Here is a 24,429-nt window from a genome sequence, read left to right on the forward strand (position 1 = left end):
AGGGAACCTTCCTTTGTGCCCACAAAGTGCTCCTTGTACTCCCACTCTGATCCACTGTTAGATTCCTCCCACAATGTGAGCCAGGGACTTGGGAAGCAGCTGATGTTGGAGCTCCAGAAGCAGCCTCAGGAGCTTCCTGCTGCTGCCACCGCCATCACTGCACCACCTCCGCCACCCCCAGGGATGGGGCCAGACAGCTCTGAAGTCGATTCTGCAGTTTCCCACTAACCTGCTCTTTGGCATTTGTGGATTGAGAAGTCTGGTAACTGACACAGCTCAATGATCCATTGCCATAAGGCCTTTTCTGGCTGGCTGACTCCCGGTCTGGTCTGTCCTGGCATGGTCCACACTAGGCTGACCTCTGCTTCCAGCACTATGTGATAGACCCTTCCCGGTGACCATCCATGCTCTCCTGGACTAGAGATGTTTCCCTCTGCTATTTCGTGGTTCTGAAGATCTAGAATTTGTTCAGAGCCATTTTTGTAGGTGTTTGGAGGGATTTGGGGGAGAGCTTAAGCAAATCCCTGCTTTCCAGCTGCCATCTTGGCTCCACCCCCTCCCCCCCACCCCCACAGCTGACTTTCAATGAGCCCACAGTCTAATTTAGATTAGGAGAAACTCAGTTCAATCCAATGTGGATTTAGTTACAAATAGTGCATAGAATTGCAGTTTTCCCAAGGGCCATTTGCTACCAGCATCTTGAAGTACATCCCTGCCACTTTCAGTTAGTCTGGTGCCCATGTTTCTCGTGACAGCCTTTCTGCTCCCAAGAGGGAGGATCTGAGTCTGGAATTATTTTCTTCAGTGAGCTTTTGGACCTCCTTTTCCATTTGGCCAATTCTACTTTTTAAGGTATTCTTCTCCTCATTGGCTTTTTGGACCTCTTTTGCTGTGTGGGTAAGTCTATTTTTTAAATATTTTTAAAATTTTTTTTTATTTTTTAAAATTTATTTATTTAACATATTTAGTTATCAGCATTGATTTTCACAAGAGTTTGAATTACACATTTTCTCCCCATTTCTACCCTCCCCCCCACTCCAAGATGACATATATTCTGGTTGCCCTGTTCCCCATTCAGCTCTCCCTTCTGTCACCCCACTCCCCTCCCATCCCCTTTTCCCCTCCTTTCTTGTAGGGCAAGATAAATTTCTTCGCCCCATTGCCTGTGTATCTTATTTTCTAGTTGCATGCAAAAACTTTTTTTTGTTTGTTTTTGAACATCTGTTTTTAAAACTTTGAGTTCCAAATTCTCTCCCCTCTTCCCTTCCCACCCACCCTCCCTATGAAGTCAAGCAATTCAACATAGGCCACCTGTGTATCATTATGTATAACCCTTCCACAATACTCATGTTGTAAAAGACTAACTATATTTTGCTCCTTCCCAACGCATCCCCCTTTATTGAATTTTCTCCCTTGACCCTGTCCCCTTTCAAAGTGTTTGTTTTTGATTACCTCCACCCCCATCTGCCCTCCCCTCCATCATCCCCCCCTTTTTTTTATCTTCTTCACTCTTCTTTCCTATGGGGTAAGATACCCAATTGAGTATTATGGTATTCCCTCCTCAGGCCAAATTTGATGAGAGCAAGATTCACTCATTCTCCCCTCACCTGCCCTCTCCCCTCCTCCCAGAGAACTGCTTTCTCTTGCCACCTTTATGCAAGATAATCTACCCCATTCTATCTCTCCCTATCTCCCTCTCTCAATATATTCCTCTCTCATCCCTTAATTTGATTTTATTTCTTTTAGATATCTTCCCTTTATCTTCAACTCACCCTGTGTCCTCTCTCTCTCTCTCTCTCTCTCTCTCTCTCTCTCTCTGTATATGTGTATATATATATACACATATACATATACGTACATGCACATTCACTGCTTTCCAGCTGCCATCTTGGCCCCGCACCCAGAAGTCCGGATAAGTCTATTTTTAAGGTGTTATTTCCTTCAGTATTTTTGGGCCTCCTTTAGCAAACTGTTGACTGGTTTTTCATGATTTTCTTGCAACACTTTCATTGATTTTCAAAATTCTATTTAAGTTACTTCATGGCCATATTTTTCTTGGAGGCTTTTGATATAGGATCTTTGATTTTGTCATCTTCTTCTGGTTGTATGTTTTGATCTTCTTTGTCACAAAACTGAGATTCTATAGTCTGTTTTTTTTATTCTGTCTGTTCATTTTCCCAGCCAATTACTTGACTTTTGAGCTCTTTGTCTAGGTATGATTTTGCTTCTAGAGTGGAGAGTGCTCTGTCCCAAGCTTCAGGGGTTTTGCACAGCTGTTTTCAGAGATAATTCTAGATACCTGTAAAGTTTCAGTTCTTTTGAGGTTGTATGATCCAAGGAGAGGTGTTACTCCTCTCCTGGCTTACGCTCTGGGCTGTGAGCGATGCTAAGTACTCCTTTACACCCTGGAACTGCAAGTATGACTCCCCCACCTCTGCCACCATAAGCTCTGCCACACCAGTGATCCTCCTTACCCCAGGGCTACAACCCAGATACGAGCAGGGCAAAGCAAGAGAATCCTTCCTCAGTGCAAGCAAAGAGATCCCTACACTCCTGTTCTGATCAGCTGCTTGATCCTCGCACCCTCTGTGGGCCTGGAGCTCTGGAAGAAGCCACCACTGCTGTTCCTGCAGCTGCCTCTTTTGCTACAGGACTGGAGCTGGACTGTGCTCTTCTCTCACTTAGTTCCAACAGAGTTTTTCCATTGACCTGCTAAGTTGTCTTTGTGGGTTGAGAAGTCTGGAAACCACCACAGCTTAGTGATTCAGTGCCCTGAAGCCTGCTGTGCCTGGTCTATGCTGACATGGCCCATGATGGATTCTGCTCTGGTCCCAGCACAATGGGATAGACCCTTCCCTTCAACCTTCTGGGATGTCTTTGGCTGGAGACTTGTTTCTCTGTCATTTTGTGGATTCTGTAGCTATAGAATTTGTTTAGAGTCATTTTTACAGGCATTTGGATGGATTTGGGGGAGACCTCAAACAAGTCCCTGCTTTTACTCAGCCATCTTGGCTCTTGCCCCACTCCCCCATTCTTACCTTCTTTTAAGGTTAAATTATTTTCTTTCATTCCCATGAACAACTTGCCATTTTCTATTTTTTTTTGCCTTTTTTCAGGATGTCCTTGATACCTGGAATGCACTCCATCTTCAATCCCAAGTCATAGAATCCCTTGCTTCCTTCAAAGTTCAGTTTAAGTATTCCCACTTAAAGGAGGTCTATCCTTATCCTTTTAGTTGCTAGTATAACCATCCCTTGAAATTAATTTGTACATATATTGCTTAACTTTCTGTGCACATGTTGTAAGCCCCCCTCTACTTCCCTTCTGCCCTGTCCCCACAATTTAATATAAGCTCCAGGAAGGTAGGAATTGTTTAATTTGAGGTTATGTGTTCCCAGCACCTAGACTTGTTCCAAGCACAGAGCTCCTTTATGTTTGTTTATGTTTGTTCAATGAGTGAATAAATGAATGAATGGACTTAATTAGATTTTATAACAATCTAGTTCACCCAATGCTATCAAATCATTTAAGAATGGAGGTGGGTTGTCTTCACAGAGGAAGAAATTGGAAGTTAAATGCACTAATAGCTTTGACCATATTGACAGGCATTCCTAGTTAAAATATTTGGCTTTGGGCATTACCTAAATCTATAGAACCATTGTTTCATAGTCTGTACATTATTTTCTACCTACTACATACAGATGATAATACATAATATATAGCTATATTGCAAGGGAGTGAGGAAGCCTTCTTAATTCAGGCTCATAAAATTCTGCAATGCACATACATTGATGATGATGCAGGAAAATAAAATATCAATATAAATCATTTGAGAGTTGTTTCTAAATTGAGCATTTACCCACCCTTGAAAATAAGAGCTAGCAAGCCTTTATCACCAGTGATGATATCATAACCAGCTGTATCTAAAGGTTGTAAAATTTGTTAAAGTGTTGCAGAGAGAAGAACTTTATGCTTAATATGGCCCCTTTGTGTGTTTTCAGGTGGGTTACTGAAGTAGTTATTTTATGTTCTACTGTATTGAGGATGTGAAAGTATTTGTCACCCTGGGTAATAAAAAAAAGGTGTTAAAATGTACAGTACCCACTCAGCAACATAAGGTCAGATTAGCATTCATTTGGATTTCACAAGGTAACTGAACATAGATTTGAATTGTAAAGTAGCTGTAATTATCTTTTTAACAGACACAGTAACTCTTCTTTGGCAACAGGCTTTATAATTATGGACATTGTGTTCTATACTAACTTCCCTGTCTTTGACAGACTAGAAGATTAAAAGACACACTACCACTTCCTGTTGTTATTTCTCACTTTTGGGTCTTTCAGATGTCTTCACATCTGAAGGGATGACCCAAATAGGTTTTGTGCCTCATTATTCATGACATATTGTCCCCTTTAAAGGAATAGAGAACTTCATATTTCAAAACATAAGGCTGATTTCAGCTCATAACTCTGTGTGTGTGTGTGTGTGTGTGTGTGTGTGTGTATGCTTAACCACGTATTTTATGGGAGAGAATAAGTCTTTTACTATTGCAGGGAACTTCTGGTGTGTGGAATCTTCTCTACTCATGCGGATCAGCCACTGCTCCGTAACTTGTAGTTTTAAAGAATTTCCTGGGGCCACTGAGAGGTAAAGTGACCTCACCATGGTCACAAATAGTATGTATTAGAGATGAGCTAGGGCTTCCCCATCCCAAGACCAGCCTCCTATGTGCTTCCTGGCACCATGAAGTTAATAGCCTTCCCCACATGAAAAGATGAAGGAAGGAAGAGAGGAAAGAAGGAAGAGAGAGAAAAAGGAATGGATGAAGGAAGAAAGGGGAAAAGGAACAAATAAGGGAGAGAAGAAAAGAAGGGAGAGAAGAAAGGGAGAAGGGAAGGAAGGGAAGAAGGAAAGGATGGAGAGAGGAAGAAATGAAGTGAGGAAGGAAGGAAAGGGAGAGAGGAAGAGAGGGAAAAAAGGGAAGGAAAGAGAAAAGAAGGGAAAGAAGAAAGGGAGGAAGGAAAAATGGAGGGAAGGAAGGCAGAAAAAGGAAGAAGGGAGGCAAGGAAGGGAGATCAGAAAGGGAGAGAGAAAAGGATGGAAAGAAGAAAGGGAAGTAAAGGAGGGGGAAGGAAGAGAATGAAGGAAGGGAGGGAGGAAGGAAGGAAGAAAGCAAGGGAATAGATATAATGTGAGTAATGGTACATATTAAATACTTTACTGTATTAAGAATACGTGGGACAGCCTCTGTGGTCCACTGAGTCCACGTGACTTATAATGTCAAAAGAAAGTGAGGAAGGCACTCAACATGTTGAGTAGACTTCCTATGATACAACTTTGGTCAGACATGGAAAATAAATCACCCAGAATGGGCAGGCACCAGTTCCTTACCATTTGTGTTTTGCTGGGAACATACATGCCAATGAGATTACAGATTCATTGGACTGTTTGTATAAGATGATTTCCATTAATGATAAGGGGACCAGAGCATTCATGGGGACACATAAGTTTATGTTCTTCTCTAAGTCTACAAAAATGTATTTTTGTAGACTTATTGGCTTACACACAAGCATATATTTATTTACATGTACACATCCACAAGCATATATTTATTTACATGTATGCACAAATGAATGTACCATGTTCACATGTTTATATAACATACATTTATATAAGCATGTGTGTACAAATATGTGTACAACACAGTTCTGTTTGTGTGTCTCCTAGTCATCTCAGCATCTCTACCTCTGCCAAATTTGTTTCCCTTCTGGCTAAGAGTACTAATTATGAGCTTAGGACTTCTCAGAAGGGTATATAAAATGAGGAAGAGAAGAAACAGCTTCTCTCTTATGATGGATGGTTGAGGAAGTAATGAAAAGAACAACAGGTACAGAAGAACTTGGTTTCTTTCTTCAAATATATGAAGTGATCTCACGTTAAGGAGTAGACAAATACTCTTTGTACTTCTCCAGAGTAAAGATAGACAGAGGATAATGAGTGATAAGAGCAATACCAGACCTAGTTTTGGTCTTGACTCTGCCACTTGACCTCTGGACCGTCATTTCCATATGTAAATTTCCAAACATAAAACAACTTGATTGTATAGTGATGCATAGGGTCATTTTTACATCAAAAAATTTATTACTGTGACTCAGAATCAGGTACAATGGTAAAAGTTGCAGGAAAGCAAATTTTGGCACAATATGTGTAAGAGCTGACTAAAAATTGGAGTTTACCAACAAGGGCAGATACTATAACTGACTTCACTTTTATATGTTTACAGAGCCATTTGAATTGAACCAAATTGAACCAACTACCTTACAAAGTACTACATTCTCCATTACTGACCATGTTTAATCAGCGGTCATATGATCATGTCATTAATTTTGATGAATTTCATAGTAAATTTTATTTGATGATTTTCCCAGTCTATTCCAAATATAGTCCAAATAATTTCCAACAAGGTATTTTCAAACTTTTAGAACATAATCTATTTATTATGTGGGGCATCCTCCATTACTTTCTAACTGCTTTGTGTAATTTAGTGCTGACTTCTCAGCTAATAAACATTTTGAAGGAAAAATATATGTATATTTCTTTTATATCTTCATAGATTACCACATCCTCATAGTTGGCCCTCAATAAATACTTAGGGAAAGTATCATAGAGTTCTAGATTAGGAGCCAGAGGACCTGGCTGGAACTTGTGTAATCTTGGCCAACTCATTTAAGCTCACTGGGCCACAGCATCATGCAAAAGGATGGGGCCTGGTGTATCTGGTTCCTTCGAAGCCAAAACCATGGGCTTGCTAATTAGAAACTGGCTAGGTAAATTACATTTTTATTATTATTTTTTGATGAGGCATCTTTATTGATATTGATTTTCTGTTGATTATAAAGACAAAGCTATGCATATCTTCATTTGTAATCTTACTCTTGAAAAGTTTTAAAATTTATCTATGACAATAAAAATGAATACTTATTTTTAGATTATCTGCACATGTAATGGAGAAGAACAGGTTAATTTCCAAGTGGGTCTGTTTGTGCCAAAATATAAGAAACATTTTAGGGATTGTCAAAATTCAGGAATTGTAGATAATTACTTCAGATTAATTATACAACTAATTTTACTTTTTTCTCCTACTTTTCTAATCCCATCAAAGCAACGTTCTCAAGGCCTAAAAGTTTCACAAGCTCCTTCTAATGAACCTCATTTGTTTAATTTATTGTGCTTACAATTAGGGGAAATAACTGGGCATTCACCTCACTAATAAGCCTGTTTAAAGTATGCAGATTTGTCACTTGCATCTTGTCAATGGCCCTTAATGGCACTCCCATCCCGGTATTCTAATCCTTGCCTGACTGCAAACAGGTAAATTAAAAAAAACAACAACAACAGCAATGTTTTTGTATGTGTTTTAACTTGCTTGCAGGCCATGCCTGTGTTTGGGATGGCATTTTCACGAGCTTCTTAAATTCAAAATGAATCATCTACCCTTAGAAATAGTAGCTGATTTCATGCCTTAAAGGCTGTTTGTAATTGCTGAAACTCCTCCTGGCAGAGCAATTTCTCGTGGGTCTGACAAGCAAAGGTGTCAGTGCAAAGTTCCAGCTGCAGGAAAAAGAAAGAAAGGCTTAGAACTGCTGTGAGAGAGAGATAAAGAATATTTGGGGAAAAGAAAAATTGGGGCCAAGTTGATCTAATTGCTGGGATTTATCCCTTAGCTGTTGTGCTTCTTCTCCAAAGGAGGCATCTACCAAGCTCTAGGAGAGAGGGAGAAGGAGAGGGAACACACATACACACACACACACACACACACACACACACACACAGAGCTGGGAAAGGATGAACTAAGCAGGTCCTGAGTTTAAAGTGAAGTCAATAGAGGAAAAACAAGCCCCTTAAGCTTTCCACTTTGTCAAACAGAATTTTGACCCCAGTCCCAGGTCTCTTGTGACTACTGTATTTCTCTAAGACAGTCTCATTTATTCAGGATAGCTGAGAATGGCATGGCATTACATTTATATTGAATTCAAGCTAAATATTCACTTTCATGCTCTTGTGAATGCATTTATTTGAAAAAATGATGCAATTACCATCCAGCAAAAATCAAATTTTTGAAACTCTTCCAGTTGTTAGCACATCAGGGAAGGCAATACAACTGAAAGATAGTGGGGACACAGAGAAGAGGAACAGATGTGGTTGCTACATGGAAGGAGCACCCAAGCATTTTATCACATCCAGGGATTATGATAAGTGACAGATTCCAGTAGTAAGGACAGAAGTGGTACAATGGGAAGAGTGCTTTCCTCAGAATCATGCTCTGTGCCTCAGCTTCCTGGTCTCTACAATGCAAGGTTGGGGGGATGAAGTAGAAAGAATACTGTGGATAGAATAGCTCTGATGAACTGGAGTCAGAGCTACAATGAGAATGTGCCAAATAGGGCTTTGCCTCAGGGCATTTGCATAAAGGTTATGGGGTACTTCTTGTCCAGGAGGAGTGTGTGTGCATTTTGTGTGTGTATGTGTGTGTGTGTACTTACACAATTCTTCCCCACAGCACACAGTCGTAAAGTCACCTCATATGAAAATAATGGTACTCAGTGTGGAAAACTGTGTAACTGAGTATCCTCCCTTCCCCCGAGGGGTGTGCTGTTAAATGTTTAACAAATATTCTCTAAACAAACAAAAAACACTCAAAAATCAGTACAGGACACACCTTAAAATTATCTGCTTTATTAACATTTTTGCCATTATTTTCTTAAACTCAGTAAAAAATAAATCAAGGTCTGATTTGTCACTAATAGTTATTGATCTAGTTTCTCTTTCTCCTTAAAATGATAAATATGAAATTTCTGAGGTATAAATACTCACCGTGAAAATTTAACAATCAGCTCTTATGAATCAGTTCTAGCTGGCTCCAGTATACCTTTGCACCAGTGGAATGCCCTCTTCTGTGCATGGCTTATGTATATGTCTACCTTTGCCAAAGTGTTCCAAGGTCCTATTTTATATTACTGGGGAATCCATCCCTGATGTAGTTTGAGTCCTAGATTCCCTTCTTCCCTCCCCCTTTCTTTATCTTCCAGAGAACCATCTTTTAAAATGGGGTAGGGAGAGTTAAGCAAAAACATCCAACCTAATGGAAAATTCAGATATTACATGTACCACTAATGAGTCAAGCATGGGCCACGCTCTATTGATTGCCCTCTTGGAAAGGGCAGAACACAAGTAGACCATATTGATACAAACAGAAAGAAAAAAAGACCGGGAGACTTCAAACAGAGTCAAAAGTAATTGAAACCACAGCATTGTTAAATTCAGACAACTTAGAAAGAACAGGTTTTGGTGGAAATAGAGGATGGACAGTCTGCCATTTGGTTGTTCCATACCCATTACCCTTATACTTCGGCAAAGGGGAGAGTTAGTATACCTTCACTTGTATCTTTGGAACCAAGCTTGGTCATTGCAATCTTGGAGCATTCAGTTTTAGATATTTTATTGTTTTTTCCATCTTCATTGTTTTAGCCATTGTTTTTAGTTTTAGTTGTTCTACTTGTGTCACTTTGTATCAGTTCATGCTAGTCTTCCCATTTTTCTCTTTATTTATTTTATTCATCAACTAATATAGCATAATTATATACATTTTATAAACCATGTCATTTTTTTTAAGTTTTACCCAATTCGCCAATATACTTCATCAGATTCACTTCTAAGATTCTTCCCCTATCCCTTCAGGGAATCATCTGCTGAGCATATCCCCAAGGGCATTCTAGGAAGAGCCTTTGACATAGTCACCAAAAGTTATTCATCTAATTATTTTAAAATTTTTGTCTCAAGCTTTTTTCTTTCCCCCAAATTATGAACTTGAAATATGTGTAGACAAAGGTGATATTTTCAGTCTTGATGCTGTTGTGATCATTACATTCTGAAAAATAATATTAATGTAACGTAAATAAGCTATGCAAAGCTACACATGATCTATTCATGTTGTAATTTTAAGCAGGGGAGGGAAGGATATGGAGCAAGCATTTATTCAGCATCTACAATTGTCCATCTCTATAAAGGTAAAGGAAATAGATTGTCTTGTGATAATCACAGGGGGGAAGGGGAGGGAGTCTCTCTCTTAGTCATTGCTGTTAAGATTCTTGCCAAAGTCCTCCTTAATGGTCTAATCCTTCACCTGGAAGATGGTCAGCTATCTATCTGAGAGCCAGTGTGGCTTCAGAAATGGCCAAGAGTTGGTTAATATGCTGTTTGCTGCCCAACAAGTCCAGGAAAACTTCCAGGAGTGGAAGAGAGCTCTGTACACAATGTTCATTGATCTGACCAAGGCCTTTGATACTATCAGTCATGAGGGCTTATGAAAAATTATGTCAAAATTTGATTGCCTGGAATTCATCAGTATTGTATGTCAGTTTCATGATGGGATGCTTTCTTGGGTTCTAGATGATGGATGATGCTCTTGTACTTTCCCAGTCACCAGAGGAGTAAAGCAAAGCTGTGTGCTTGCTCCCAGGCTTTTTAGCATGATGTTTTCAGCAATGTTGTCAGATAACCTTCAATGAGGACAGACATGGCATTAAGTTCAACTACTGCACTAATGGTAAATTATTTAACTTGAAAAGGCTACAAGCTAAGTCCAAGTGGAGGGAGAGTTGGTACACAATTTTTTTTTATTTGCAGATGATTGTGTACTCAGTGTAACTTCTGAAGCTGAGATGAAAGGGTATGGATTGATTCTTTGCTGCTTTTGCTAATTTTGGCTTAACAAGTAACATCAAGAAAAACACAGGTTCTCCATTAGCCAGGACCACACCACCCATATGTGAAACCATAGGTTACAATAAATGGAGAAATTTTGAATACTGTGGATTAGTTCATTTATCTTTGCAGTATATTTTCCAGGGATGTCCACACAGATGATGAGGTTGATGGATGCATTGACAGAGCTAGCTCCGTGTTTGGGAGGCTCTGAAGGAAAGCATGGTAAAGAAGAGATATTAGACTGTATACCAAACCGAGGTCTACAGAGCCATTGTGCTGACCTCATTGTCATATGCCTGTGAAGCCTGAACAGTCCACCAGTGCCATGCCAGGAAACCGAATTGCTTGCACTTGAACTGTCTTAAGATTCTGAACATCACTTGGCAAGATAAGACACTGGAGTCTTTTCTTGTGCTAAACTGCCAAGCATTCAAACTCTACTGCAGAGAGTGCAACCCTGATAGCCTGACCACATTGTTTAAATGCCAAACATATGTCTGCCTAAAAGACTATTTTACAGAGAACTCACAGAAGGCAAGCACTCACGTGAAGGTCAGAAGAAGAGATACAAGGATACTCTCAAGGTCTCTCTGAAGAATTTTGGAATTGATTATGTGTCATGGGAGAATCTGGCAAAAGACCTCCCAGAATGGTGTGCCCACATCAAAGAAAGTGCTGTGCCTTATGACAAAGGAGAATTGCAGCAGCTCCAAAGAAAGATGAGATGATGCTCAATGTACCTTGACTCCAACATCATGATATAATTTTGGTCCTCTTCAGGGACAAAGGCTAGACACTGTGCTGAGCACTTTACAAATATTATCTCTTTTAATCCTCACTAAACCTCTAGAGGCAGGTGCTGTTATTGTCTTCATTTTACAGTTGAAAGAACTGAGGCAGAGGTTAAATGACAGATATGTACAGCTAGTATATATCTAAGGCCAGATTTGAACTCGGGGCTTCCTGACTCCAAGACCAGAGCTTTATCCATTGTTTTACTGAGCTGCTTCTAATTAATCATTATTTTTTAAGCTATGATTTAACACTTGAACCAATGGGTGAATGTTTTGTGTAAAAACCAAAAACCATGATCTCAGTAAACTAAATATTAATTTTGTTATTGACTCTCACTGATCACAATATTCAAATAACAAATCTTTTGGAATAAAAGTTGTTCTTCACCCATAACATTCTTGGGGGATTATAAATTCTTATTAATAAAGTAGATATCTTTTACAAATTAGCACATAAGAACATAAAAGCACTGAAAGACATCTAGGTGCAATGTGTTGATTAAGTGATAAATATGTTTAATGGTGAATAAACTAGGATCAAATATCAGAACAACTATGTATCCATAGACCTATACCATGTGACAGGCACTTCATGAAAGTGTCTAATTAAAAATTAATCTTAAATACTTTTAACTTTGTAATATAAATAAGTTAATTATATTTTGCTCTTAGGAGCTATTGATGTGATTCTTGTATTCATTCTAAGGTTTTTTTGTATCTCATATTTCAGGGGAGAAAAAGAAACTTGAAAGTTTATGATTGTCCAGCAATGTTTTGCCCACATGTTCTTTTTCTGGTATCAGGGGAAGTGACAATCTTCCTAACCCTGAAAGTGAAGAGAAGAAATGTATTCCCTTCTACTCTCTGGGAATTTATTGTAATAGAGAACACCTGCCCTGAAACTGGTTGTCATTTTGCCTTACCTTTCACTCCACTCTGCCCCCATAACAAGGCCATGAAAATTCTGTTTCTTTATTCTATTATTAAGTTTTCCTCTATGTATTATAATTTGTCAATGCTGTAGGAGAACTGGCATCTTAAATCCTGCAAATATTTGTCTTCATATTTTAAGCAGGATTTGAAGAGGAAACAGTTCTCACACATTTGAATATGTCATTGATCTGTGATTTCATCCATATAGATTTCCTCTCGATGTTTCTCTTGGGTGGGAGAAACTAGGGTGGGAGCAAGAGAAATAAAACAAGCATTGGTTACAATAATAGGAAATGGGTGGGGAAGTGCAGAGATTGAATGAGTGATGCCATCCAGGTGGCTAGCAGAAAGTCACAGGAGAATGGGGCCGTGGAAGAGAGAGGAGCTGAAAGTTCTCAGGTAAGTATGAAAAGATGAATGAATTGTAATGAATGATTCTTAGCAGGATATAGACATAACAGGAGAAATAGTTGTGTTTGAAATAGGCAGTTATTGCATTGCAGGAGAAATTGTGTAATCGAGATTTCAATTCATTAGCTTTCCTAGTTTTCTTTCAAACATCCTTATTTTTGCTAAAGGCTCCACTGTTCTTCCAGTCTCTCTGCTTTGTAATCTTGCTGTCAGCCTAGAATCCACCCTTTCTCTTGCCTCACATATATGCTCAGTTGCCAAAACTTGCTATTTCTACCTCTATAACATCACTCACTTTCACTTCTCTCTCCTCATGCAGCTACTTCATTAGTCCAGTCCTGATTAGTTCTGGCTTAGATGATTAGAACAGCCTCCGAAGGCATTTCTCTGCCTCCAGTCTCTTTCTATTTCAGTCTATCTTACATACTGCTGCCAAAGTGTTTTTTCCCCAAAGCACAAATCTTACTGTGTCTCTTCCCTACTATATAAATACCAATGTCTTTCTGTCATCTCTAGAATCAGCTATGGACTTCTCAGTTTAGCTCTTAGAGTTCTTTTCAACCTGGCCTCAATTTATCTTTCCAGACTCAGTGACACTAGTGCCTCTTCCATACTCCTCAGTCCAACCAAATGGTCTTCCATCTGTTTCTTACCCAGCACTCTATCTAGTATCTAGTCTTCTTGCTTTTGTAAATGTTCTCTCTCTCTCTCTCTCTGTATATACATATATATATGTAAATATCTATGTATTTTATATTTCTGTATGTGTCTGTCTTTCTCCCTCCCTCCTCCACCCTTTCTCCCTTGTTAGAATGCATCTCCTTGAGAGGATGAATTGTTTAATCTCTTCCTTTTGTATTCCTAGTGCCTGGTATATAGTAGGTGCTTGATAAGTGCTTATTGAATAATTGACCAATCACTATGATTCTTAAGCACTTCAAAGGATCTAAAGTTAGATGGGATGTTAGAAATCACCTCAGCCAGTCCCATAATTTCATAGGCATAGACACTGAGTACTAATGATGTCAAATGATTTACCAAGGTCATATAAGGCCTCAGTATCCCAGGGTTTGATCTGGGTCTTGCGATTCCAAGTCTATTATATTTTAGTTCATCACACTGCCTTTTCTTCTAAGTTTTCTTTACTAAATGATTTTTAAATAATATTTTATTTTGGGGGCAGAGCCAAGACGGCAGAGTAAAAGCAGGGACTTGCTTGAGCTCTCCCCCAAAACCCTTCATATACCTGTGAAAATAACTCTAAACAAATTCTAGAGCTATAGAAACCACAAAATGACAGAGCAAAAGAAATCTCCAGTACAAGACAACCTGGAAGATCCACAGGAAGCGTCTATTGCAATAAGCTGAGAGTGGAGCATAGTCCAACATGGCCCATGCCAGCACGGACTAGGCTGGAGAAGGCCTACAGAGATTGAATCACTGGCAGCTGTGGCAGTTTCCAAACTTCTCCACCCATAAATGCCAAAGACAAAGTAGAAGGTCAGTGGGGAAACTCTGTTGGACCTGGGTGAGAGAAGAGCATGCTCTGGCCCCAGCCCTGGGGTGGTAGAGGTGACAGTAGTGGCAGCAGCAGCAGGAGCTAGGAGTGCAAGGATCTCTTTGCTGGTACTGAGGCAGGATTCTCTTGCTTTGCCCTGCTTGGATCTTGGTCTCAGTCCTGAGTGGTGGTCCTGGAGTAAGGAGGAACATTGGTGTGGCAGAGCTTGTGGTGACTGTGGAGAGGGAATCCTCCTCACAGTTCCAAGATGGAAGGGAGTGCACAGGCCAGGAAAGGAGTAAACACCTCTCCTTGGATCATATCACCTTAGAACTAAAAATTTGTAGGTGCCTAGAAGTATCTCTGAAAACAGTTGCACAAAAACCCTGAAACTTGGGACAGATCACTCTCCACTATGAAAGCAGAGTCCTACCTTGACAAAGAGCTCAAAAGTCAAGTAATTGGCTGGTAAAATGAGCAAATAGCATAAAAAATCAGACTATAGAATCTTACTTTGGTGGCAAAGAAGATCAAAACATACAACCAGAAGAAGACAACAAAGTCAAAGCTCCTATATCCAAAGCCTCCAAGAAAAATACGGACTGGTTTCAGGCTATGGAAAAGCTCAAAAAGGAGTTTGAAAATAAAGTAAGAGAAGTAGAGGAAAAATTGGGAAGAGAAATGAGAATGATGGAAGAAAATCATGAAAAATGAGTCAACATTTAGCTTGCTAAAGGAGACCCAAAAAATACTGAAGAAAACACTTTAACACCTTAACACTTTAAAAAACAGACTAACCCAAATGGCAAAAGAGGTCCAAAAAGTCAATGAGGAGAATATCTTAAAAAGCAAAATTGACCAAATGGAAAAGTAGGTCCAAAAGCTGACTGAAGAAAATAATTGCTTAAAATTTAGAATTGAGCAAATGGAAGCTAATGATTTTATGATAAATCAAGAAATTATAAAACAGAACCAAAAGAATGAAAAAATATGGATCAGGTAGGTGGCACAGTCAGTAGAGCACCAGCCCTGGAGTCAGGAGGACCTGAGATCAAATCTGGCCTCAGACACTTGACACACTTATTAGCTGTGTGACCTTGGGCAAGTTACTTAACCTCAATTGCCCTGCCTTCCCCCCTCAAAAGAAAAGGATAAAAAAATAGAAGACAATGTAAAACATCTCATTGGAAAAACAACTGCCCTGGAAAATAGATCCAGGAGAGATAATTTAAAAATTATTGGACTATCTGAAAGCCATGATCAAAAAAAAAGCCTAGACATAAATTTCAAGAAATTATCAAGGCAAACTGCCATGATAGTCTAGAACTAGAGGGTAAAATATGAACTGAAAGAATCCACCAATTGCCTCTTGAGAAAGATCCCAAAAGGAAAATTCCTAGGAATATTGTAGCCAAATTCCAGTGTTCCCAGGTCAAGGAGAAAATATTTCAAGTAGCCAGAAAGAAACAAGTATTGTGAAATGAGTATTGTGGAAACACAATCAGGATAATACAAGATCTAGCAACTTCTACATTAAGTTATCAAAGACCTTGGAATATGATATTCTGGAGGTCAAAGGAGCTAGGATTAAAACCAAGAATCACTTACCTAGCAAAACTGTGTATAATCCTTCAGGGGAAAAGAGGACTTTCAAGCATTCTTGATGAAAAGACCAGAGCTGAACAGAGAATTTGACTTTCAAATACAAGAATCAAGAGAAGCATGAAAATGTAAGCAGGAAAGAGAAATCATAAGGGACTTATTAAAGATGAACTACTTACATTCCTACATGGAAAGATGATATTTGTAACTCATGAGACCTTTCTCAGTATTGGGGTAATTGAAGGGAATATATGGATTGAATACAAAGGATGACATCTAAAAAATAATGTTAAGACATGAGAGAGGAGAAGGAGAAATGGAGAGATAGAATGGAGTAATTTATCTCACATAAAAGAGGCAAGAAAAAGCTGTTACAACGAAGGGGAAGTGGGGAGAGGTGAAAGTGAATGAGTCTCATTGGATTTGGCTTAAGGAGGGAATGACATACACACTCAATTGAGTATCTTACCCTACAGGAAGGTAGGAAGGAGGGGGATAAGAAGGGGGAAGAATGATAGAAGGGAGGGCAGATTGGGGGAGGGGGCAGTCAGAAGCAAACAATTTTGAAAAAGGACAGGGTCAAAAGAGAAAATAGAATAAATAGAGGGTGGAATTGGATGGAGGAAAATATAGTTAGTCTTTTACAATATGACTATTATGGAAACATTTTGCATAACTACACATGTATAACCAATATTGAATTGCACGCTTCTAAATGACTCTTAATCAGATAAAAGCAGATTAAAACAACTCTGAGGTACCACTTTACACCTGTCAGTTTGGATTTTTTGTCTGAAAACTGCCTGTTTATTTCCTTTGACTATTTATCAGTTGGGTAATGACTCACATTCTTGTAAATTTTTTTTTTGTATTTTTTTTTCCTTTATTTATTTTTAGTTTACCACACACGGTTCTACATAGTTTTGAGTTCCAGTTTTTCTCCCCTCCCTCCCCCCTCCCTCCCCAAGACGGCATGAAGTCTCATATAACTGTCATGTATAACTTCGCATTGAATTAATTTATGCTCTAGTCAAGTCGTGGAGAAGAATTTTGACCAATGGAATGAATCATGAGAAAGAAGAAACAGAACCAAAAAAACAAAACAAAAAAAACAAACCCAAAACCAAAAACAAAAGAGAAGCAGAAAAGGCAAGCATGTAGTGTGCCTCAGTCTGTATTCAAACTTCGCAGTTCTTTCTCTGAATGAAGATAGCATTCTCCATCGTGAGTCCCCTGGAGTTGTCCTTGCCCCTTTAGGCTGCTGAGAGAAGCACAGTATGTCAGGGTTGGTCCTCACGGAATCCACATATCTGTGGCTGTGCACAAGGTTCTCCTGGCTCTGCTCCGCTCACTCAGCATTATGTCGTGTAGGTTTTTCCAGGTTGTTATGAAGTCTGCATCATCCCCATTTCTTATGGCACAATAGTATTCCATCACCTTCATATACCACAGCTTGTTCAGCCATTCCCCAATTGATGGGCATCCCTTTGCTTTCCAATTCTTGGCTACCACAAAGAGAGCTGCTATAAATATTCTTGTACATATGGGTCCTTTTCCCGCTTGCGTGATTTCTTTGGGATACAACCCTAGAAGTGGTATTACTGGGTCAAAGGGTATGAACATTTCTATAGCCCTTTGGGCATAGTTCCACACCGCCCTCCAAAATGGCTGGATCAGCTCGCAACTCCACCAGCAATGCAACAATGTTCCAATTTCCCCACATCCTTTCCAGCATTTATCATTCTCCTGATTTGTTATTTTAGCCAATCTGACAGGAGAGATGTGGTATCTAAGAGTTGTTTTGATTTGCATTTCTCTAATCAGCAGCGATCCAGAGCATTTTTCCATATGCCTGTAGATAGCTTTAATTTCTTCCTCTGAAATTAAATTTTAGAAATAAAGCCTTTGTCAGAGACACCGTAATATTGTCCCTCAGCTTTCTCCTTTCCTTCTAACCTTGCTTGCATTGGTTTTGTTTGTGCAAAAACCTTTTAATTTAATATAATCAAAATTATTCATTTTAGATCTTGTAATACTCTTTGTCTCTTGTTTTGTCATAAATTCTTCCATTATCTGTAGAAGTGGCAAGTAAACTATTCCATGCTCCCCTATTTTGCCCATGGTATTACTTTTCATAACTAAATTATGTGCCCATTTTGACCTTATCTCAGTATACAGTGTGAGATATTGGTTTATACTTTCTGCTGATTTATTCCATTGATCCACCACTTTGTTTTGATTACCTCTTTATAACACAGTTTGAGACCTGGTATGGAGAGACCACCTTCCTTCACATTTTTTTTCATTAATTCCCTTGATATTCTTGACCTTTTGTTCTTCCAGTTGACTTTTCTTATTATTTTCTAGTTCTATAAAATAATCATTGGTAGTTTTATTGTTATGGTATTGAATAAGTAAATTAATTTAGATAGAATTGTCATTTTTATTTTATTGTCTCAGCCTATCCATGGGTAATTAATATTTCTCCAGTTGTTTAAATCTGGCTTTATTTATTTGAAAAATGTTTTGTAATTGTGTTCATATAATTCCTGGGTTACTGTTGGCAAGTAGACTCCCATGTATTTTATATTGTCTATAGTTACTTTAAATGAAATTTTTTCTCTCTCTTGCTGGACTTTGTTAGTAATATTTAGAAATTATGATGATTTGTGAGAGCTTATTTTATAAACTGCAACCTTGCTAAAGTTGTTAATCATTTCAGTTAGTGTTTAGTTGATTCTCTTTTCACTTTTCCTGGTTTAGTTATCAGCACCTTATTTTCATTGTAAAAGTAGTTTGATAGGACTTATTCTTTGCCTATTTTTTCCAGATAGTTTATATAAAATTGGAATTAATTATTATTTAAATGTTTGGTAGAATTCTTTTGTGAATCCATCTGGCTCTGAGGATTTTTTTCTTATGGTGTTTATTGATGGCTAGTTCAATTTCTTTTTCTAAGATATAGTTATTTAAGAATTCTTAATACTTAATACTACTGCTAATCTGGGCAAGTTAGGTTTTTGTAAATATTCATCCATTATACTTAGATTGTCAGATTATTGGCATATAATTGGGCAAAATAGCTTCTAATAATTGCCTTAATTTCTCTTTATTTGTGGTAAGTTTACCTTTTTCATTTTTTATACTGGTAATTTAGTTTTCTTTCTTTTTAAAAATCAATTTGACCTATGCTTTATCTATTTTATTGTTTTTTTAAAATAAAACCAGCGCCTAGTTTTACTTATTAATTCAATATCTTTCTTTCTTTCAATTTTATTAATTTTACCCTGGATTTTCAGATTTTTCAGTTTGGCATTTAATTGGGGATTTTTAAATTGTTATTTCCTTTCTTTTTTTTAAATTTTATTTAATTTATTTAATATATTTAGTTTTCAGCATTGGTTTTCACAAGTTTGAATTCTGAATTTTCTCCCCTTTTCTACCCTCCCGCCCACTCCAAGATGGCATATATTCTGGTTGCCCTGTTACCCAGTCAGCCCTCCCCTCTGTTATCCCACTCCACTCCCATTCCCCTTTCCCTTCTTCTCTTGTAGGGCAAGATAAATTTCTACACCCCATTGCCTGTGTATCTTATTTCCTAGTTGCATGCAAAAACATTTTTTTTGTTTGTTTTTGAATGTCTGTTTTTAAACTTTGAGTTCCAAATTCTCTCCCCTCTTCCCTCCCCGCTCACCCTCCCTAAGAAGGCAAGCAATTCAAAATAGGCCACATGCGTATCATTATGTAAAACCCTTCCACAATACTCATGTTGTGAAAGATTAATTATGTTTTACTCCTTCCTAACCTATCCCCCTTTACTGAATTTTCTCCCTTGACCCTGTTCCTTTTTGAAAGTGTTTGCTCTTGATTACCTCCTCCCCGTCTGCCCTCCCTTCTATTGTCCCCCCTTTTTATCTTCTTCCTCCTTTTTTCCTGTGGGGTAAGATACCCAGTTGAGTGTGTATGGTATTCCCTCTACAAGTCAAATTGGATGAGAGCAAGATTTACTCATTCTTCCTCACCTGCCCCCTCTTCCCTTCCTACAGAACCTCTTTTTCTTGCCACTTTTATGCAAGATAATTTACCCCATTCTATCTCTCCCTTTCTCCCTCTCTCAATATATTCCTCTCTTATCCCTTAATTTGATTTTATTTTTTTAGATATCATCCCTTCATATTCAACTCACCCTGTGCCCTCTGTCTGTATATATATATATATATATATATATATATATATATATATATATATATATATATGCACACATACACCTACATATATACATCCATAGACACACACATATGTGTGATACTGAGGTCTCATGAATGATACACATCATCTTTCCATGTAAGAATGTAAACAAAACAGTTCAACTTTAGTAAGTCCCTTATGATTTCTCTTTCTTATTTACCTTTTCATGCTTCTCTTGATTCTTGTGTTTGAAAGTCAAATTTTCTATTCAGCTCTGGTCTTTTCACTGAGAAAGTTTGAAAGTCCTCTATTTTGTTGATAATCCATATTTTGCCTTGGAGCATGATACTCAGTTTTGCTGGGTAGGTGATTATTGGTTTTAATCCTAGCTCCATTGACCTCCGGAATATCATATTCCAAGCCCTTCGATCCCTTAATGTAGAAGCTGCTAGATCCTGTGTTATCCTGATTGTTTTTCCACAATACTCAAATTGTTTCTTTCTGGCTGCTTGCAGTATTTTCTCCTTGACCTGGGAGCTCTGGAATTTAGTGACAATATTCCTAGGAGTTTTCTTTCTGGGATTTTTTTGAGGAGGTGATCTGTAGATTCTTTTAATTTCTATTTTACCCTCTGGCTCTAGAATATCAGGGCAGTTCTCCTTGATAATTTCTTGAAAGATGATATCTAGGCTCTTTTTTTTGATCATGGCTTTCAGGTAGTCCAATAATTTTTAAATTTTCTCTCCTGGATCTATTTTCCAGGTCAGTGGTTTTTCCAATGAGATATTTCATGTTGTCTTCCATTTTTTCATTCCTTTGGTTCTGTTTTATAATATCTTGATTTCTAATAAAGTCATTAGCTTCCAATCTAATTTTAAGGTAGTATTTTCTTCAGTGATCTTTTGGACCTCCTTTTCCATTTGGGTAATTCTGCCTTTCAAGGCATTCTTGTCCTCATTGGCTTTTTGGAGCTCTTTTGCCATTTGAGTTAGTCTGTTTTTTAAGGTGTTATTTTCTTCAGTATTTTTTTTGGGTCTCCTTTAGCAAGTTGTTGACTTGTTTTTCATGGTTTTCTCCCATCACTCTCCTTTCTCTTCCCAATTTTGCCTCCACTTTTCTAACTTGCTTTTCCAATCCTTTTTGAGCTCTTCCATGGCCTGAGACAAGTTCATGTTTTTCTTGGAGGCTTTTGATGTAGGCTCTTTGACTTTGTTGACTTCTTCTGGCTGTATGTTTTGGTCTTCTTTGTCACCAAAGAAAGATTCCAAAGTCTGAGACTGAATCTGCGTCCGTTTTTGCTGCCTGGCCATGTTCTCAGGCAACTTACTTGACTCTTGAATTTTTCAGCAGGGTATGACTGCTTGTAGACTAAAGAGTACTTTTTTCCAAGCGTGAGGGGATGTGCTGTTGATTTCAGAGCTATTTCTATACAGCCAGCTCTGCCATACCAGCACTCCTCCTTCCCCAAGAACTGCCAACCTGGACCTGATGCAAATCTTAAGCAAGCTCTGCACTCCTGCTCTGATCTGCCACTTAATTCCTCCCACCAGGTGGGCCTGGGGCCAGAAGCAACTGCAGCTGTAGTTCTGTAGCTGCACCACCCTTGCTACCCCCAAGTTGGGCCGAATGGTGAACTCTTTTCACTCTGTCCCCTGCAGCTTTTCCCACTGTTGTCTTTGGTGTTTGTGGGTTGAGAAGTGTGGTAACTGCCACAGCACACCAATTCAGGGCACTAGGGCCTGTTCCACCTTGCTCCTGGTCTGGATGATCCTGCTGCCACCCACACAGGGCTTCGCTCCCCTCCACTCCGTGCACGATAGACCTCATCCAGCGACCATCCAGGCTGTCCTGGGCTGGATCCCTGCTTCCCTCTGCTATTTTGTGGGTTCCGCAGTTCTAGAATTTGTTCAGAGCCATTTTTCATAGGTTTTGGAGGGACCTGGAGGGAAGCTCACACAAGTCCCTGCTTTCCAGCCACCATCTTGGCTCTGCCCCCTGAGTCCTAAGTTGTTATTTTCTAGTTTTTTTTTCTTTTAGTTGCATGCCCAGTTAATTGGTTTGCTTTTTATTTTATTGATGTAAATGTTTAAAGATATAAATTTTCCTCTATGTCCTGCTTTGGCTATATCCCATAAATTTTGGCACGTTTCATTGTTGTTATTCTCTTTAATGAAATTATTGTTTCTATGATTTATTGTTTGACCCGCTCATTCTTTAGGATTAGATTATGTAGTTTCCACTTACTTTTCAGTCTATATCTTCATGACCGTTTATTGAGTGTAATTTTTATTTCATTAAGAAATGAAAAGGATACATTTAATATTCTGCTTTTCTGCATTTGGTTGTGAGGTTTTTATGGTCTAATATATGGTCTGTTTTTTGTAGATGCCGTGCATCACTAAGAAAAAGGTCCTTTCAATTCCCATTCAGTTTTTGGCAGTGTTCTATCATATATTTCAGTTTTCTAAAATTCTACTTCCCTCCTTAACTTTTTAGTCATTGGTGTTTCATTTTTTTCTAATTCTTAGAGGGGAAAGTTCAGGTCCCCCCTAGTATAGTTTTACTTTCATTTCCTCCTAAAACTCATTTAACTTCTCCTCTAAAAATCTGGATATTATACCATTTGTTGCATATGTGTTTAGTATTGATATTGCTTCATTGTCTATGGTACCTTTATAACAACATGTAGTTTCCTTCCTTATCTCTTTTAATTGGTTCTCTTTTTCCATTTGCTTTGTCTAAGGTCATGGTAGCCTACCCCTTCTTTTTGTTTTAGCTTCAGCTGAAGCAAAATAGATTTTGCTGCAGCCCCTTATGTTTACTCTGTTTGTCTCTTTGTTTTACGTGCCTTTCTTGCAAAGAACATATTGTGGGATTTTGGTCTTTAATCTGCTCTTCTATCTGCTTCCATTCTATGGGTAAGTTGATCCCATTCACATTCACAGTTATGATTACTGTGTATTTCCTTCCCTCTTAATCTCTCTCGCTCTCTCTCTCCTTATCCCTCTCCCTGAACCTCTCCTTTTCTCCCCGCATCATGTGCTTCCTTAGAAATGTTTTGCTTCTGACCACCTCTCCTAATCCTGCCTCCCTTTTATTATCCCCTCTTTCTACCTTTTCCCTCCTACTTCAGTCAATTTTAAAGCAGATTTCTAGTCCTATTATGTATGTTGTTCTCTCTTTGAGACAATTGCAATGAGAATAAGGTTTAAGCTTTGCCCACCAGTCCTCCATCTTCCCCTCTATTGTAATAGCTCTTTTGTACTTCTTTCAAGAGAGTTAGTTTACCCCATTCTACCTTTTTCCTCCCCCTTCACCCATTGCATCCCTCTTTGTCATCCCTTAATTTTGTTTTATTTTGGGTGTTTTTGGATATCATCCTATTACATAGTCAACTCACACTCACATCCTCTGTCCATCTATACTGCTTCTAACTGCCCTAATACTGATACAGATCTTGAGTTATAAGTATTTTCTTCCCTTGTAGAGATGGAAGTAGTTTAACCTTGTTGAATCTCTTATGTTTTCTCTTTCCTGTTTACTTTTTATGCTTTTCTTGAGTCTTGTATTTGAAAATCAAATTTTTGGTTCAATTCTTGTCTTTTCATCAGGAATGCTTTAAAGTCTTCCATTTCGTTAAATGTCCATTTCCCCCCAAAGTAACATACTTAGTTTTGCTGGGTAGGTGATTCTTGGTTGTAATCCTAGCTCCTTTGGTTATGTTTTTTTGCATACCATATTCCCAACCCTTTGATCCTACAATATTAATGTTGCTAAATTTGTGTGATCCTGACTATGGCTAGATGATATTTGAATAGTTTCCTTCTGGCTGTTTGCAATATTTTTTTCTTGGCCTGGAAGCTCTGGAATTTGGCGATCATGTTCCTGGGAGTTTTCATTTTGAAATCTCTTTCAGGAATTGATGGGTAGATTCTTCCAGTTTCTAATTTATCCTCTGGTTGTAGGATATCCAGGCAGTTTTCCTTGATAATTTCTTAAAATATGCATAGGATCTTTAAAAAAGTCATGTCTTTCAGGTAGTCCAATAATTTTTAAATTATCTCTTCTGGATCTATTTTTCAGGCCTGTTGTTTTTCCAGTGAGATATTTCCACCTTTCCCTCTGTTTTTCCCCCATTTTTCTGATGTTATTTTATTGTTTATTGATGTAATTTATTCATTAGCTTCCAGTTTTCCAATTCTAACTTTTAAAGAATTATTTTCTTTAGTGAGCTTT

The sequence above is a fragment of the Trichosurus vulpecula genome, chromosome 6, assembly GCF_011100635.1.
Source record: "Trichosurus vulpecula isolate mTriVul1 chromosome 6, mTriVul1.pri, whole genome shotgun sequence".
Lineage (NCBI taxonomy): Eukaryota > Metazoa > Chordata > Mammalia > Diprotodontia > Phalangeridae > Trichosurus > Trichosurus vulpecula.